We start from the raw sequence: 17024 nt of genomic DNA, 5'->3' as shown, positions 1-17024 counted from the left end.
GTGGAGAGATGCCGAGGAAGGTATAGCCTGTATTTTACACAGCATCAGATGTCAAAGTAAAGCAGGGAACAGAGGGTCTGAAGCCTGGGCGTTGACCAGCTGACCAAATGGTTAGAGGTCTTTGTCCCTGTGTCTCTGTGTCATTTTCTACAAAATAAGGACAGTACTGATTGGTCCTGCATTGCAGTTGCTGACGGAAGACAATGAAATTCTGCATTTATATCAACTCTGTCTTGCCCTCAAGAATTGTCTGTTGCTCATGACAACATGTGTCTGAAAGCTCTTCAAAATAGTGCATTATACATCTAATGAAAATGAATGGGATGATTTTATCATTAAGTTTCAATGGTACTTCATTAATAGAGTGAAGTTGAACATGCTTTTTATGTATGAACAAAGCAAAGTCATATCAGAAATTCTTGGGTGCATAGGTGAGAGAAAAGCCAAATGGGAATGTTGAGAACATGGTTGGATAAAGGGAAATGTTCTGAATCCTCAGCACTTCTCAAAGAGGTGTAGGCAGCTTACAGACTTTCTGAGATAGATAGTAGGTAAATGTCTTATGAAGGAATGTTGATTATGCAACTCAGGAAGGGTCTTTAGGATAGGATGACAAGAGTCTAGGTTTTTTTATTTGATTAAAACCACACTCAGAATTACGTGTGTCTGTTCGTTCATCTTTCTTCATTTGTTTTCTTGCTATTACTAGTGATTCCATTTATCTTTTATATATTTGTCTGGGTTTCAGCTGTTGGTTATTCTGCTGCATGGCTAATACACTTCTCAGTATTCTTTTAATGTTTTATTTATTATGAGTAAAATGAATTTAATGAAGTATTCAATCTATCTAATATGCATACAGGTTGTAATAATATAAGGTAAGTTAGAGTGCTTGTTACCAGTTCAGGCTCTCATTTCAGATACTTGGAGATGAATTCCAAATTTTGTATAAACTAGCTACATGATCCTAGGTTAAAATTTCAGTTACCTATATCTGTATAACCAGTCTCCTAAAATTCAGTGGATTGAAATAACAGGAATTTATTTTTCTTACAATTTTGTAGGTTAAGTATTTAAGCAGGGCCCAGGTTGGCAATTCTTTTGCTCTTGAGTCATGAGATGTGGTAACTCATGTAGCTGCGTTTAGCTAGTGATTGTGCTAGCTTGGAAAATCCAAACTATCTTCACTTATGTTATCTTAGATGAAATTCTCTCTCTCTCTGTCTCTGTCTCTCTCTGTCTCTCTCTAACACACACACACACACACACACACACACACACAGTGTCTCACCAGTCAATACTCAGACTGAATTTATTTACAGCACAATGACTGGCTTCCCCATAAGGCACCAGGTAAAAAATTCCAGAATGCTTCAAGCCCAAAATTGGACCTGGCACAGCATCACTTCTGCCAAAGTATGTTGGTCAAAGTAAGGGTCAAGGCCAATTTATAAGGATAATTATTGGACACCTCTTGACACATCTACAAAGAGAATGTAGAAAAAAAATTAATCATTGCCATCTTTGGACACTCAATGTTTGTAAGCATGAGCTCCCATTTATAAATGGAGATGATAACTTCACAGAATTATGAGGACGAAGTGAAATGAAATTTGTAATTTATATGGCAAAGGGTGTGTCATAAGTAAAAATCAATGGAACTAAAAGGTAGCCTAAGAATGGGAGAGGATATTTACAAATTATATCAGATAAAGGGTTAGTATCCAAGATCTATAAAGAATCTATCAAACTTAACACATAAAAAACAAATAATCCAGCTAAGAAATGGGAAGAAGATATGAATAGACACTTTTCCAAAGAAGATATCCAGATGGCTAACAGACACATGAAAAGATGCTCAACATCACTCATCATCAGGGAAATACAAATTAAACTCATGATGAGATATCACCTCACACTTGTCAGAATGACTAAAACTAACAAGGAACAGCAGGTGTTGGTGAGAACGTGGAGAAAGGGAAACCCTCTTGCACTATTGGTGGGAATGCAAACTGGTGCAGCCACACTGGAAAACAAGATGGAAGTTCCTCGGAAAAAACTAAAAATAGAACTACCCTACAATCCAGCAATTGCACGTCAGGTGTTTACTGAAGGGATAAAAAAATACAGGTTTGAAGGGGAATATATACCACAATGGAATTTAAGAAGCAAAACAGATGAACATATGGGAAGGGGAAGAAAAAGAGGAGGGAAACAAGCCACAAGAGACTTTGAAAGTCTCTTTCAACAAATTGTTTTTTAGTTTTCCAAATAAGATATACAAATAACCAACAAGTACATGAAAAGGTGCTTAACATCCCTAATCTTTGAGGAAGTGCAAATCAAAACCACAATGGGATCATCTCATGCCTGTTAGAACGGCTATAATCAAAAGGACAGGAGATAGCAAGTGTTGATGAGTGTGTGGAGGGGAAAAAAACAAAACAAAAACAAATGCTTGTGTACCATTGATGGGGATATAAATTGGTGCAGCCACCGTGGAAAACAGTATGGAGTTTCCTCAAAAAATTAAAAACAGAATTACCATATGATCCAGTAATCCCACTTCTGGGTATATATTCAAAGGAAATGAAAACAGGATCTCAAAGAGATAACTGTATTCCCATGTTTACTACAGCATTTTACTCACAATAGCCAGGATATGGAAACATCCTGTGTCCGTTAATGAATGAGTGGATAAAAAAGATGTGATGCACACACACACATATACACACACACACACACACACACACACACATACGCACACAGGGGAGTATTACTCAGCCATGAGAAAGAAGGAAATCCTGCCACTTACAAAAACCATGGGTGGACCCTATGGACATTATGCTAAGTAAAATAATTCAGAGGGAAAAAAATATAGCATGGTATTATTTATATGTAGAATCTTTTAAAAAAGGCAAAACTCAAAACTCACAGAAACAGAGACTAGAAAAGTAGTTTATCAGGGGTTGGGAGGTAAGGGAAATACGGAGAGCTTGGTGAAAAGGTACAAACTTTCAGCTATGAGATGAGTAAAGTCTGAGTAAAACATGGTGACTATCATTGATAATGTTGTATTTTGTAATGAAAATATGCTGAGAGTACAGCTTATATGTTCCCACAAAAAGAAAAAAAAGTAAGTATGTGAAATGATGGATGTGGTAATTAACTAGATGGGGAGGAATTCTTTCGCAATGTATACATTTATCAAATCACTATGACGTACACTTGAAATACCTTATAATTTTATATGTCAATCATACCTCAATAAAGGTGAAATACAAACTTCCTTAAAAATTAAAGATCACAAAAATCCCATCATCATCTGAAAAAGAAACAATCATGCAATAATAAATTATCAAAGAGCTCTCAAAAATGAAAGGCAAAAATGGTAAAGCCAACGTACATCAGAGGGAAGGTCGGAGGGGTGGAATGGGTCAAATAGGTGATGGGGATCAAGGAGTGCATTTGTGGGGTGGTGAGCACCAGGTGACATATACAAGTGTTGAATCACCATATTGTATACCTGAAACTAATATTATACTGTATGTTAACTAACTGGAATCTCAATAAAAACTTAAAGAAAACAATAATAATAAAAATCTATAAAATTTATATATATATATATATATATATATATATATATATATATATAGTCAAGGGAATAAGTAGAGAAAAAGCTGACAATTCTAAAATAAAACAAAAGAACAAAGAAAAGTGAAATATGTTAGGTAGCACAAAGGCCATAGAATACCAACCAAGGAATCAGATTTATGATTAGCAACTTTCCAGAAAGAGAAATCTGAGAAAAAAAATGGTTTCCTAAATCACCTTCCTGGGATGTGGGGTATGCTAATTGTTTTACATTTGAGTCATAAGAAGTTAGCTGAGGGGTTCCTGGGTGGCTCAGTCAGTTGGGCATCTGACTCTTGATCAAGGCTAGGGTTGTGATCTCACGGTTTGTGAAATTGAGCCCAGCATGGGGCTCTGCACTGACCGCACGGAGCCTCTTTGGAATTCTCTGTCCACCTCTCCCCTACCCGTTCTCTCTCTTTCTCTCTCAAAATAAATAAACTTAAAAAAAAAGAAAGAAAGAAATCAGCTGACACAAGCAGCATAGGCTGGGAATAAAGACAGAGTATTTTATCCAGAGGAAATGAGAAGGAAATTAAAAATGGAAGGGGGAGATGTCTGGTTTCTGGTGAGACATTGAAGAAGGTTGGCAGTTGTGACTCTTATCCTCACAATACGTTATGAAGAAAGCTGAAAAACTGATAGCAATAACTCAACTTACATGTCAGAGAAGAGACTGAGCAAACCACCAACCCCGATATTGGAGCGACAAACAGATAGATCTAGAAAAGCCCAAAGCAGAAACCTCTGGGGGAACCAGTAATAGGTAGAAAAAACCTAAACTCTGCAGGAATCTCAGAGTGGACAAGTCTGACAAAGAAGAATTCCGGGAGACCTAGTCATGGGACCGGGGAGGCACACTTTAGCGAGTTTTACCTCTTGGAACTCAACCATTTTCCAGTGGAGGGAGGGGAAAAGGAACCAACCTGAAATCTGCCCACAGCATTGTTTTCTTCTTAACAAGGCATGCCTTCAGGAGAAAAGATTTTATCAGGCTAACCTGCTGGGGATTAACCTGTTAACCACAGCTTCATCTACCTGGGAGAAAGAAAATACCCAATTCTAGCTCCCTCAGGCTTCCCCAGAAGGTGAGAGAAATACCACAGGGCAGCTTCATCTGGACTTTCTATTGCACTTACCAGGAAACATCTGAGAAGCAATTGCAATGTTCCCAGCTCAAAGGTACAGGCTCCCTAAAGAGTTGAGATATAATCACAGGACTACAGAAGTCTTTCCACACCTCCCCACCACATCAATGGGGCTCCTGTATAATAACAGGAGAGTGAAATGGAAAGAACTGCCCACTTGCGAACTTATTGAAGAAGAGTTCACTGGGGGAAGCCAAAAGACAACAGAAATCTGCCTGCCATAAAGGTAGGCATCCTTATATTTATGTTTATAGGCATTGTCTTAACTATTTAGGAAAACAAAGATTTAGTTTCTAGAGTTCAAGGCAAAGGTATTTTGTACATGTGGAGGCTAAAAATAATGTTTTGCCATATTTTAGTTGAGATTCTAAAATGTAGAATAAATTTTTTACCAACAAGATCAGAGTTTTGATACCGAGGTGTAGATACAGAAGAATCATGGTACAAATGAACAATTTTAAGAAATCCCTTCTGTATCATAAATCCTTAACTTCCTTATAGGACAAATTTTGATTTACAATTTTTGCTTTATTGGAAGTACAATTGGGGCACCTGGGTGCTTCAGTCGGTTGAGCGTCTGACTTCGGCTCAGGTCGTGATCTCACGTTTGACGAGTTCGAGCCCCGCGTCCGGCTCTGTGCTGGCAGCTCAGAGCCTGGAGCCTGCTTTGGATTCTGTGTTTCCCTCTCTCTCTGTGCCTCCCATGCTCATGCTCTGTGTCTCTCTGTCTCTCAATAATAAATAAACGTTAAAAAAAAGTACAATTAATATAAACGTTACTGAAACAATTGACTATTTTTTCTTAAAGGAATTATAGGTATTGTTTGAAAATAAGTGGTATTTCAAAGTAATACCTCTCTACCTACCCCAATAGGTTATTTTAACTTATCTTCCAAATATTGTGTAGAGCTAACCATCACATATAAATGGTGATATATGCTGCTAAGCCATTTAAAATGAATCAATAGTTTTGGTTAAATCTGGTTTTAAAATTAACAGAAAGCCTTCCAGTTATGAAACTCCTTACTTAATATTTATATGTTTATTCACTCAACTTGTTTTTTAAGTTTAGCCACTGTACCCAGCTTACTAACACAATTTTATTTTAGGCACTCGGCTAGCTTAACACAACTATGAGATAAATGTGATGCTACATCAAAGGACTCAGTATATCAGAAAAGAAACATAAAGTCAGGACTGTAATCATGTACAATTGGTTTAAGAGATACATTTTAAAAGGTTTCTTTGGGCGCCTGGGTGGCTTAGTCGGTTGAGCATTCAACTCTTGATTTCAGCTCAGGTCATGATCCCAGGGTCAGGATCAAGCTTGCTTAAGATTCTGTCTCTCTCCCTCTGACCCTCTTCCCCATTCATGCTCTCTCTGTCTCTAAAATAAAGTAAAATAAAATAAAATAAAATAAAAGTTTCTTCATTAAAGTATTAAACAAAAGTATTGCCTGAAATGAATCCATATATTTCATTACCTAAATGGCCTAAATATTCAAAATATTTTGTAGAAAATTGTTTTGTAATCTATACCCCAAAGGTCATTAGACTTGTTTAAATAGTCTCTCCCATTTCTAAAATATGTAAAGCTCCTTTCAAATAAAATAAAACCTGGGAAATTAATGACAAATATTAGCATGTGGCTTACTTGACTCCTCAAATTTGTACTTCTGTGTAAGATAACTCCCTGTTATACCACTTGTAAAGTCATACCATTTATAAACTTATGAATTGCTTGCTTGTCCACAAATAATACTCATTATCTTTGACTTTAAGGTTGTAAAGTGTATATAAGTACTCCCAGTATAATTAACTCAGGATATATGTTATTGCTGAAACAAAAATTCTTGGAACTCAAAGAATTATTATTTTTTTAATTGGAAGACTAGGAAAAATTTCTCTAATGATATTTTACTCTTGTCTCGCTGAGAAATGCCAGAAAAGATGCCTTTTTTTTTTTATAGTAGCTGTCTATCTCAAACAGATAAATAAATACCTTCAATTAAAAAAAAGTTTCTTAAATATACTACTTTTAAAGTTGGAACTTAGATGACAAAAAGTATAAATATGAATGGATTCTTGTTTTAAAATACAAAATATTTTCTCTTGTAGAATTGTACAGGGAAATCTTCCCCAATACTAGTTTTCTGGTTTGACTAATAGTATATTTGCCAGGCCTTTAAGCATAAGTAACTCATTTTTCTTTCTCCAAAACCATTGTAGTATTCTTTAGATTTTAATTATAAGTAAATGTAAACAATAAACCTCTTACTGACTGTCAAGACCAAGTAAAAGAGCTAATACTTGTTAGTGATATTTAAGGTTATTTTTGAAAATTAGAATCCTTAATTTTACTGTGTAACATTGTCCAAATCCCATTCCAGAGAAATTTACACACTACAGCTAAAGGCCCGATTTCTCGTGAAGTATTTCAATATAATAATGAAGTACTAAATTACCAAAAATATACCAAAAGCAATCACATTATCAATGGGGTATTTTTAACAGTGGATCAAACCTAAAATCGCAAGAAATAACAACTGTTGATGAGGATGTGGAGAAAAAGGAACCCTCATGCACTGATGGCGAGAATGCAAATGGGATCAGCCATTGGGGAAAATATGGACGTTACTCAAATAATTAAAAATAGAGTTACCACATGATCTAGTAAGTCCATTACTGGGTATTTATCCAAAAAAAAAGAAAGAAAGAAAGAAAGAAAGAAAGAAAGAAAGAAAGAAAGAAAGAAAGAAAGAAAGAAAGACTAATTCAAAAATATGTATGCACTCCTATACTCATTAAGGCATTGTTTATAATAGCCAATACAAGAAAGTAACCCAAGTGTCCACCCATAGATAAATGGATAAAAAAGATGTGCTACACACACACACACACACACACACACACACACACACACACACAGATTGAGAGAGAGAGAGAGAGACAGAGAGAGACAGAGACAGAGAGAGAGAGAGAGAGAGAGAGAGAGAGAGAGAGACTGAAATATTACTTATCCTTCAAAAGGAATGAGGTCTTGCCATTTGCAACGACATGGATAGACCTAGAAGGTTTAAGGCTAAGTGAAATAAGTCAGTGAGCAAAAGACAAATGCCATGTGATTTTGCTTCTGTGTGGAATTGAAGAAATGAAAACAATGAACAAAGAAAAAAAGAGAAGCAAAAAACCAGACTCTTAAATACTGAGAGCAAACTAATGGTGGCAAGAGGGGATGTGGAGGGGAGGGGTGAAATAAAAGGGGATTAAGAGTACACTTATCATCATGAGCACTGAGTAATGTATAGAATTGTTGAATTACTATATTGTATACCTAAAACGAACATAACATAAGCTAATTACACTTCAATAAAAAAATAAAATGAGCTCAGAACACTAACATCAGCCTACTTTAGGTAACATCAAAACAAAACCTATGTTATAATAAAATGTTGAATATCTAATGTAAAACATGCTTTTATTTCTTGTATACTAGGTGTGAGTTCAATTTCAGCATTTTAAGTGGCAGTGTAAGTGGTTTTTTATTTAGACTAGATTGTGCTGAAGGCATTCATCCAGGCAATGAAGGAGTTCAGAACGTATCACCCCAAAATATGCCACTTAGTCATATTGATTCTTTTGGACTGAAGCTATCTGAGAAATGACAGGTGGAGGAAGGATTCTCTGACCTCCTCATTTCTATGCAAAAGCAGGTCACAAAATTTCTCATGAGAGAGGTGCCATTTCTGCACCAGGAAGAGGAAAACATACTTACCACCAGAGACTGAGAGGTGATACTGAGACAGACCAGTAGAAGCAAATTTACTAAAGTAATCCTTATTTGCTTTAGTTTCCTCTCTGTATTTCCAAGTCACTGTCCCTTAATGTATTCCCCCTATTCCAAGTCACTTTGACACAACACATTCCTAAAATTTATCATTCTTTGTTTAAAAAGGTGCATAAGCATTTGAATCTAACAGCATTTTCAGGTCTTAATTTTCCTTCTGAAAACTCCCATGTACACATAAAAATCATAAATAAATTTATATGGGTTTTTTTTCTGTTGACTTTTCTTTTTTTAATTTTTTAAATTTTTAATATTTTTAATTTAATTATTTATTTTTTTAAATTTACAGCCAAATCAGTTAGCATGTAGTGAAACAATGATTTCAGCAGTAGGTGCCTTAATGCCTCTTACCCATTTTCCCATCCCCCCTCCTACAACCCCTCCTGTAACCCTCAGTTTCTTCTCCATATTTATGAGTCTCTTCTGTTTTGTCCCCCTCCCTGTTTTTGTGTTATTTTTGCTTCCCTTCCCTTATGTTCATCTGTTTTATTTCTTAAAGTCCTCATATGAGTGAAGTCATATGATTTTTGTCTTTCTCTGACTAATTTCACTTAGCATAATCCCCTCCAGTTCCATCCACGTAGTTGCAAATGGCAAGATTTCATTCTTTTTGATTGCTTAGTAATACTCCATTGTGTGTGTGTGTGTGTGTGTGTGTGTGTGTATATATATATATATATATATGTGTGTGTGTGTGTGTGTGTACATATATACATATATATACATATATACATATATATACATATATATATATATATATATATATATATATATATATATATACCACATCTTCTTTATCCATTCATCCATCAATGGACATTTGGGATCTTTCCATACTTTGGCTATTGTTGATAGGGCTGATCTAAACACTGGGGTGCATGTGTCCCTTCGAAACAGCACTCCTGTATCCCGTGGATAAATGCCTAGTAGTGCAATTGCTGGGTCATAGGGTAGTTCTATTTTTAGTTTTTTGAGGAACCTCCATACTGTTTTCCAGAGTGGCTGCACCAGCTTGCATTCCCACCAACAATGCAAAAGAGATCCTCTTTCTCCGCATCCTCCTCACCAACATCTGTTGTTGCCTAAGTTGTTAATGTGAGCCATTCTGACAGGTGTCAGATGGTATCTCATTGTGGTTTTGATTTGTATTTCCCTGATGATGAGTGATGTTGAGCATTTTTTCATGTGCCAGTTGGCCATCTGGATGTCTTCTTTGGAGAAGTGTCTGTTCATGTCTTTTGCCCATTTCTTCACTGGATTTTTTGTTTTTTGGGTGTTGAGTTTGATAAGTTCTTTGTAGATCTTGGATACTAACCCTTTATCTGGTATGTCATTTGCAAATATCTTCTCCCATTCTGTCGGTTGCCTTTTAGTTTTGCTGATTGTTTCCTTCACTGTTCAGAAACTTTTTATTTTGATGAGGTCCCAGTAGTTCATTTTTGCTTTTGTTTCCCTTGCCTCAGGAGACGTGTTGAGTAAGAAGTTGCTGTGGCCAAAATGAAAGAGGTTTTTGCCTGCTTTCTCCTCGAGGATTTTGATGGCTTCCTGTCTTATATTGAGGTCTTTCATCCACTTTGAGTTCATTTTTGTGTATGGTGTAAAAAAGTGGTCCAGGTTCATTCTTCTGCAGGTCGCTGTCCAGTTTACAGCACCACTTGCTGAAGAGACTGTCTTCATTCCACTGGATATTCTTTCCTGCTTGGTCAAAGATTAGTTGGCCATACGTTTGTGGGTCCATTTCTGGGTTCTCTATTCAGTTCCATTGATCTGAGTGTCTGTTTTTGTGCCAGTACCATACTGTCTTGATGATTACAGGTTTGTAGTATAGCTTGGAGTCTGGGATTGTGATGCCCCCTGCTTTGGTTTTTTCAAGATTACTTTGGCTATTTGGGGTCTTTTCTGGTTCCATACACATTTCAGGATTATTTGTTCTAGTTCTGTGAAGAATGCTGGTGTTACTTTGATAGGGACTGCATTGAATATGTAGTTTGCTTTGGGTAGTATCAACATTTTAACAATATTTGTTCTTCCTATCCAGGAGCATGGAATCTTTTTCCATTTTTTTTGTGTCTTCTTCAATTTTTTTCGTAAGCTTTGTATGGTTTTCAGTGTACAGATTTTTCACCTCTTTGGTTAGATTTATTCCTAGGTATTTTATGTTTTTTTGTGCAACTGTAAGTGGGTTTTCCATAGAGTATCATGTCATCTGTGAAGAGTGAAAGTTTGACCTCCTCCTGGCCGATTTGGATGCCTTTTATTTCTTTGTGTTGTCTGATCGCAGAGGCTAAGACTTCCAATACTATGTTGAATAACAATGGCGAGAGTGGACATCCCTGTCTTGTTCCTGACCTTAGTGGGAAAGCTCTCAGTTTTTCCCCATTGAGGATGATATTAGCGTTGGGTCATTTATATATGGCTTTTATGATCTCGAGATATGCTCCTTCTATCCCTACTTTATTGAGAGTTTTTATCAAGAAAGGATCGTGTATTTTGTCAAGCTTTCTCTGCATCTTTTGAGAGGATCATATGGTTCTTGTCCTTTCTTTTATTGATGTGATGAATCACGTTAATTGTTTTCCAGATATTGAACCAAACCTGCATCCCAGGTATAAATCCCACTTAGTCATGGTGAATAATTTTATTAATGTATTGTCGGATCCAGTTGGCTAATATCTTGTTGAGGATTTTTGCATCCATGTTCATCAGGGAAATTGGTCCATAGTTCTCCTTTTTAATGGGGTATCTGTCAGGTTTTGGAATCAAGGTAATGCTGGCTTCATAGAAAGAGTTTGCAAGTTTTCCTTCCATTTCTATTTTTTGAACAGCTTCAAGAGAATAGGTGTTAACTCTTCCTTAAATGTTTGGTAGAACTCCCCTGGAAAGCCATCTGGCCCTGGACTGTTGTTTTTTTGGGAGATTTTTTATTACTAATTCAATTTCCTTACTGGTTATGCATCTGTTCAAATTTTCTATTTCTTCCTGTTTCAGTTTTGGTAGTGTAGATGTTTCTAGGAATTTATCTATTTCTTCCAGATCACCCATTTCATTGGCGTATAATTGCTCATAATATTCTCTTATTATTGTTTTTATTTCTGCTGTGTTGGTTGTGATCTCTCCTCTTTCATTCTTGATTTTATGTATTTGGGTCCTTTCCTTTTTCTTTTTGATTAAACTGGCTAGTGGTTTATCAATTTTGTTAATTCTTTCAAAGAACCAGTTTCTGGTTTCATTGATCTGTTCTACTGTTTTTTTGTTTTTTTGGTTTTGTTTTTTTTTTTTTTGGTTTTGATAGCATTAATTTCTGCTCTAATCTTTATTATTTCCTGTCTTCTGCTGGTTTTGGGTTTTATTTGCCGTTCTTTTTCTAGTTCCTTAAGGTGTAAGGTTAGGTTATGTATCTGAGATCTTTCTTCCTTTTTTAGTAAGGCCTGGATTGCTATATACTTTCCTCTTATGACCTTCTTTGCTGCATCCCAGAGGTTTTGGGTTGTGGTTATCATTTTCATTGACTTCCATCTATTTTTTAATTTCTTCTTTAACTGCTTGGTTAGCCCATTCATTCTTTAGTAGGATGTTCTTCAGTCTCTAACTATTTGTTACTTTTCCAATTTTTTTCTTGTGGTTGATTTTGAGTTTCATAGTGTTGTGGTCTGAAAATATGCATGGTATGATCTCAATATTTTTGTACTTACTTAGGGCTAATTTGTGTCCCGGTATATGGTATATTCTGGAGAATGTTCCATGTGCACTGGAGAAGAATGTATATTCTGCTGCTTTCGGATGAAATGTTCTGAAAATATCTGTTAAGTCCATCTGGTCCAGTGTATCATTCAAAGCCATTGTTTCCTTGATTAGATGATCGGTCCATTGCTGTGAGTGGGGTGTTGAAGTCTTCTACTATTAAGGTATTACTATCAATGAGTTTCTTTATATGTGTGATTAATTGATTTATATATTTGGGTGCTCCACATTTGATGCATAAATGTTTACAATTGTTAGGTCTTCTTGGTGGATAGCCCCCTTGATTATGATATAATGCCCTTCTTCATCTCTTGTTGCAGTCTTTATTTTAAAGTCTAAATTGTCTGATATAAGTATGGCTACTCTGGCTTTCTTTTGTTGACCATTAGCATGATAGATGGTTCTCCATCCCCTTATTTTCAATCTGAAGGTGCCTTTAGGTCTAAAGTGGGTCTCTTGTAAACAGCATATAGATGGATCTTGTTTTCTTATCCATTCTGTTACCCTATGTCTTTTGATTGGCGCATTGAGTCCATTGACATTTAGAGTGAGTACTGAAAGATATGAATTTATTGCCATTATGATGCTTGTCAAGTTGGAGTTTCTCGTGGTGTTCTCTGGTCCTTTCTGATGTTTGTTGCTTTTGGTATTTATTTATTTATTTATATTTTTTCATCTTTTCTCCCCTCAGAAAGTCCCCCTTAAAATTTCTTGCAGGGTTGGTTTAGTAGTCACAAACTCCTTTAATTTTTGTTTGTCTGGGAAACTTTTAATCTCTCCTTCTATTTTGAATGACAGCCTTGCTGGATAAAGAATTCTTAACTGCATATTTTTCTGATTCAGCACACTGAATATATCCTGCCACTCCTTTCTGGCCTGCCAAGTTGCTGTGGATAGGTCTGCTGCAAACCTGATCTGTATCCCTTATATGTTAGGGACTTTTTTCCCTTGATGCTTTCATGATTCTCTCCTTGCCTGAGTATTTTGTGAATTTGACTGTGATATGCCTTGTTGATGGTTGGTTTTTGTTGAATCTAATGGGGGTCCTCTGTGCTTCCTGGATTTTGATGTCTGTGTCTTTCCCAGGTTAGGAAAGTTTTCTGCTATGATTTGCTCACATAACCCTTCTACCCCTATTTCTCTCTTTTCCTTTTCTGGGACCCCTATGATTCTGATGTTGTTCCTTTTTAATGAGTCATAGATTTCTCCAATTCTTAAATTGTGCTCTTTTGCCTTAATCTCCCTCTTTTTTTCTGCTTCATTATTTTCTATAAGTTTGTCCTCTATATCGCTGATACTCTCTTCTGCCTCATCCATCCTTGCCGCCATCGCATCCATCCATGATTGCAGCTCAGTTATAGCGCTTTTAATTTCATTCTGGCCATTTTTTTTACCTCTTTTACCTCTGAAGAAAGGGATTCTAATCTATTTTTGACTCCAGCTAGTATTCTTATTATCGTGATTCTAAATTCTGGTTCAGACATCTTGCTTGTATCTGTGTTGGTTAAATCCCTGGCTGTTGTTTCTTTGTGCTCTTTTAGGGTGAATTCCTTAGTTTTGTCATTTTGAAGGGAGAAAAGGAATTAATGAGGTAGAAAAATTGGAATTAAAAAAAATTAAATTAAAAAAAATTAAAATTAAAAATTAAACACACACACACACACACACACACACACAAATCGAGTAGATGATGTTAGATCCTAGGTGTGCTTTGGTCTGGGTGTTGAAAGTGGTTTGACAGATTAGAGAAAAAAAAAATGGGGGGGAGGAGAAAAAACAAAGGAAATCATTTGAGAATTTGAAAAAGTGAATACACTGAAGTAGACTAAAATGAGATAATGAGGGTAAAATAGAATTTGAAAAAATATACACAAAAGTAAAGAATATAGTAGAAAAATTAAAGAAAAATATTTTTAATAAAAATGAAAAATAAATATGAATTTTTTCTTTTTCTCTATTTAAGAAAAAAGAAAAGGGGCACCTGGGTGGCTCAGTCAGTTAAATGTCCGACTTTGGCTCAGGTCATGATCTTGCGGTTCGTGAGTTCAAGCCCTGCGTCAGGCTCTGTGCTGACAGCTTAGAGCCTGGAACTTGTTTCAGATTCTGTGTTTCTCTTTCTCTCTGACCCTCCCCCGTTCATGCTCTCTCTCTGTCTAAAAAATAAATAAACGTTAAAAAAATTTTAAGAAAAAAGAATAGAAATGAAAGAGAAAAAATATTAAAAAAGAAAAAAAGAAATAATTTGAAAATTTGAAAAAGTGAATACACTGTAGTAGAATAAAATAAAATGATGGAAATAAAATAGCATTTGAAAAAACATAAAAGCAAAAAATATAGTAATAAAAATTAAAAATATTTTTAATAGAAATTGAAAGTAAAAATGAAGTTTTTCTCTTTCTGCATTCAAGAAAAAGAAAAGAAATGAAACAGAGAAAAAAAGAAAAAGAAAGACAAAAAAAGGAAATTGCTTGAAAATTTGAAAAGGTGAATACACTGAAGTAGACCAAAATAAAATGATGGAAGTAAAGTAGAATTTGAAAAAATTTACACAAAAGTAAAAAATATGCTAATAAATATTGAAGAAAAACATTTTTAATAAAAATTGAAAATAAAAATGAATTTTTTCTCTTTCTGTATTCAAGAAAAAGAATTGTAAAGGGAAAAAGGAAAAAGAAAAGGAAAGAAAGAAAATGGAATAGATGAAGTAGGGCTGCTGACAGATTGAATTGGGACTGAAATTATTCCGTTTTCCCCTAGAAGTCAGCCTATGTAGCTCTTTATCGTCCCTAAATTAAGCCGGCGGTGAGACTTGTGTTCTTGAAGAGCGAAGTTGGCCCAGTTGGGCGGGGCTCGGTGTAACGGCTCCGCGCTCCACTAGATGGCGCCGCTGGCCTCCCGGGGTGGAGTGTTGCGGGGCTCGTCGGTGCGTATGCGCCTGCGCGGGAGTGGTAAAAATGGCGCCACCCCTTCTTCCCGCTTCCCGGATCAGCAATCGCACACCCGTCCTCTGTCGTCAGCTTCTGTCCACTCCCCGCCTCTTCACTCTCCGTGACCGGGCCCCAGGCAGTACCTCCCTCCCGGGTTTGGTCTCAGATGCGGCCCTTTTCCCCGGCCCCTTACTTCCGAAGGACTGCGGCTTTGACCCGTCCCGCCCCTCCGTGGGAGGGTCTCACCGAGCAATGGCCAAATGTCGGCCGCAGCCAGGAACGCCTGAGGGACCCTGCTGCTGCCGTGCCCCGAGACTGCGGCCGGGTGCCGGCCCGCCCCAGAAAAAGGTCGCGAGACAGTGTAGCGGCAGCGTCTCAGGGATTACGGAAACTCACAACACACGTCTGGCACCGGGCTTCCCCCTTAACGACCTGGTTCCAGCACCCGCGGATGTGGCCGCCTTCCGGGGTCTGCCGGGACCGGGTGGCTTCAACCGTCTCTACCAAATGTCCTTCCAGCCGTGGAGCCGCTTTTCCCCGTGCGGCCCGAGAACCTACCAGACCCCACTCTGCTCCTGGGGATTCGCCCTTCCCACCAGAGCACCGCCAGGTAGGGAGCTGGAGAGTTGCAGCCTTTGCGCTCCCCTCGTTTACACTCTTAATGGAATTGAAACCCTCTCCTTTCTCCTCTCTCCCTTTTTCATTTAGTCCCTGCGGCGGTTTCCAGTTTTCCACTTTCTCTCCAGCTGCTTTTGGGGAGGGGTGCTTTTCCCGTATTCTCCCCCCTTCCCCAGTCTCTGTCCTCTCTCTGCCCATAAAAGCGGTTCCCTACCTTTTGTGGCTTCTTGCTCCCCAGTTCAGTTTTCCACGCCACGTACCTGCCGAATTCTGTGGTTCAGGATGCGCAGATTGTTGTGTTCATCCTCCAATCGGTTTTCTAGGTGTGTAGGATGGTTCAGTGTTGGTCTGGCTGGATTGCATGGACGCGAGACACAAAAAACTTCCAGGCTGTTCTGCCATCTTGGTTCCTCCTCTGTAAATTTTTCTTATTTCAGTTTATTCCTAGGCCAGCCACAGAACCTAGGAGTATAGAAGGAAGCTTTTTTTTTTTTTTTTTCTAATCTACAGAAAAAGACCCTGTTTTAACCTGTGCCAAGTATATCTGATATGTGAATGCTATTCTCCCAGGTACTGTTTGAGAAAATGGTTTTGTTCAAATTTATTGTTTTGTTTTTGTTATTTAAATTTATTTATTTAAATACAAGTTAGTTATCCTACGGTGTACTATGAGCCTCAGGAAGAGAACCCAGTGATTCATCACTTACATATGACACCCAGTGCTCATCCCAACAAGTGCCCTCCTTAATGTCCATCACCCATTTAGCCCGTCCTCCCCACTCCTCTCCCCTCCAGCAACCCTCTGTTTCTTCTCTACTTAAGAGTCTCTTGTGGTTTGCCTTTCTCTCCATTTTTATCTAATTTTTCCTTCCCTTCCCCTATTTTCATCTGTTGTGTTTCTTAAAGTCCACATAGGAGTGAAATCATATGGTATCTGTCCCTCTCTGACTTATTTTCACTTAGCATGATACACTCTATCTAGTTGCATCCACCTTGTTGCAGACGGCAAGACCTTTCTCTCTCTCTTTCTTTCTTTCGATCACCAAGTAATATTCCATTGTATATTTGTACACTACATCTTTATGCATTCATCAGTTGATGAATAGTTGG

Source organism: Panthera tigris, chromosome F2, assembly GCF_018350195.1.
Source record: "Panthera tigris isolate Pti1 chromosome F2, P.tigris_Pti1_mat1.1, whole genome shotgun sequence".
Lineage (NCBI taxonomy): Eukaryota > Metazoa > Chordata > Mammalia > Carnivora > Felidae > Panthera > Panthera tigris.
This window is presented reverse-complemented; position numbering follows the sequence as displayed.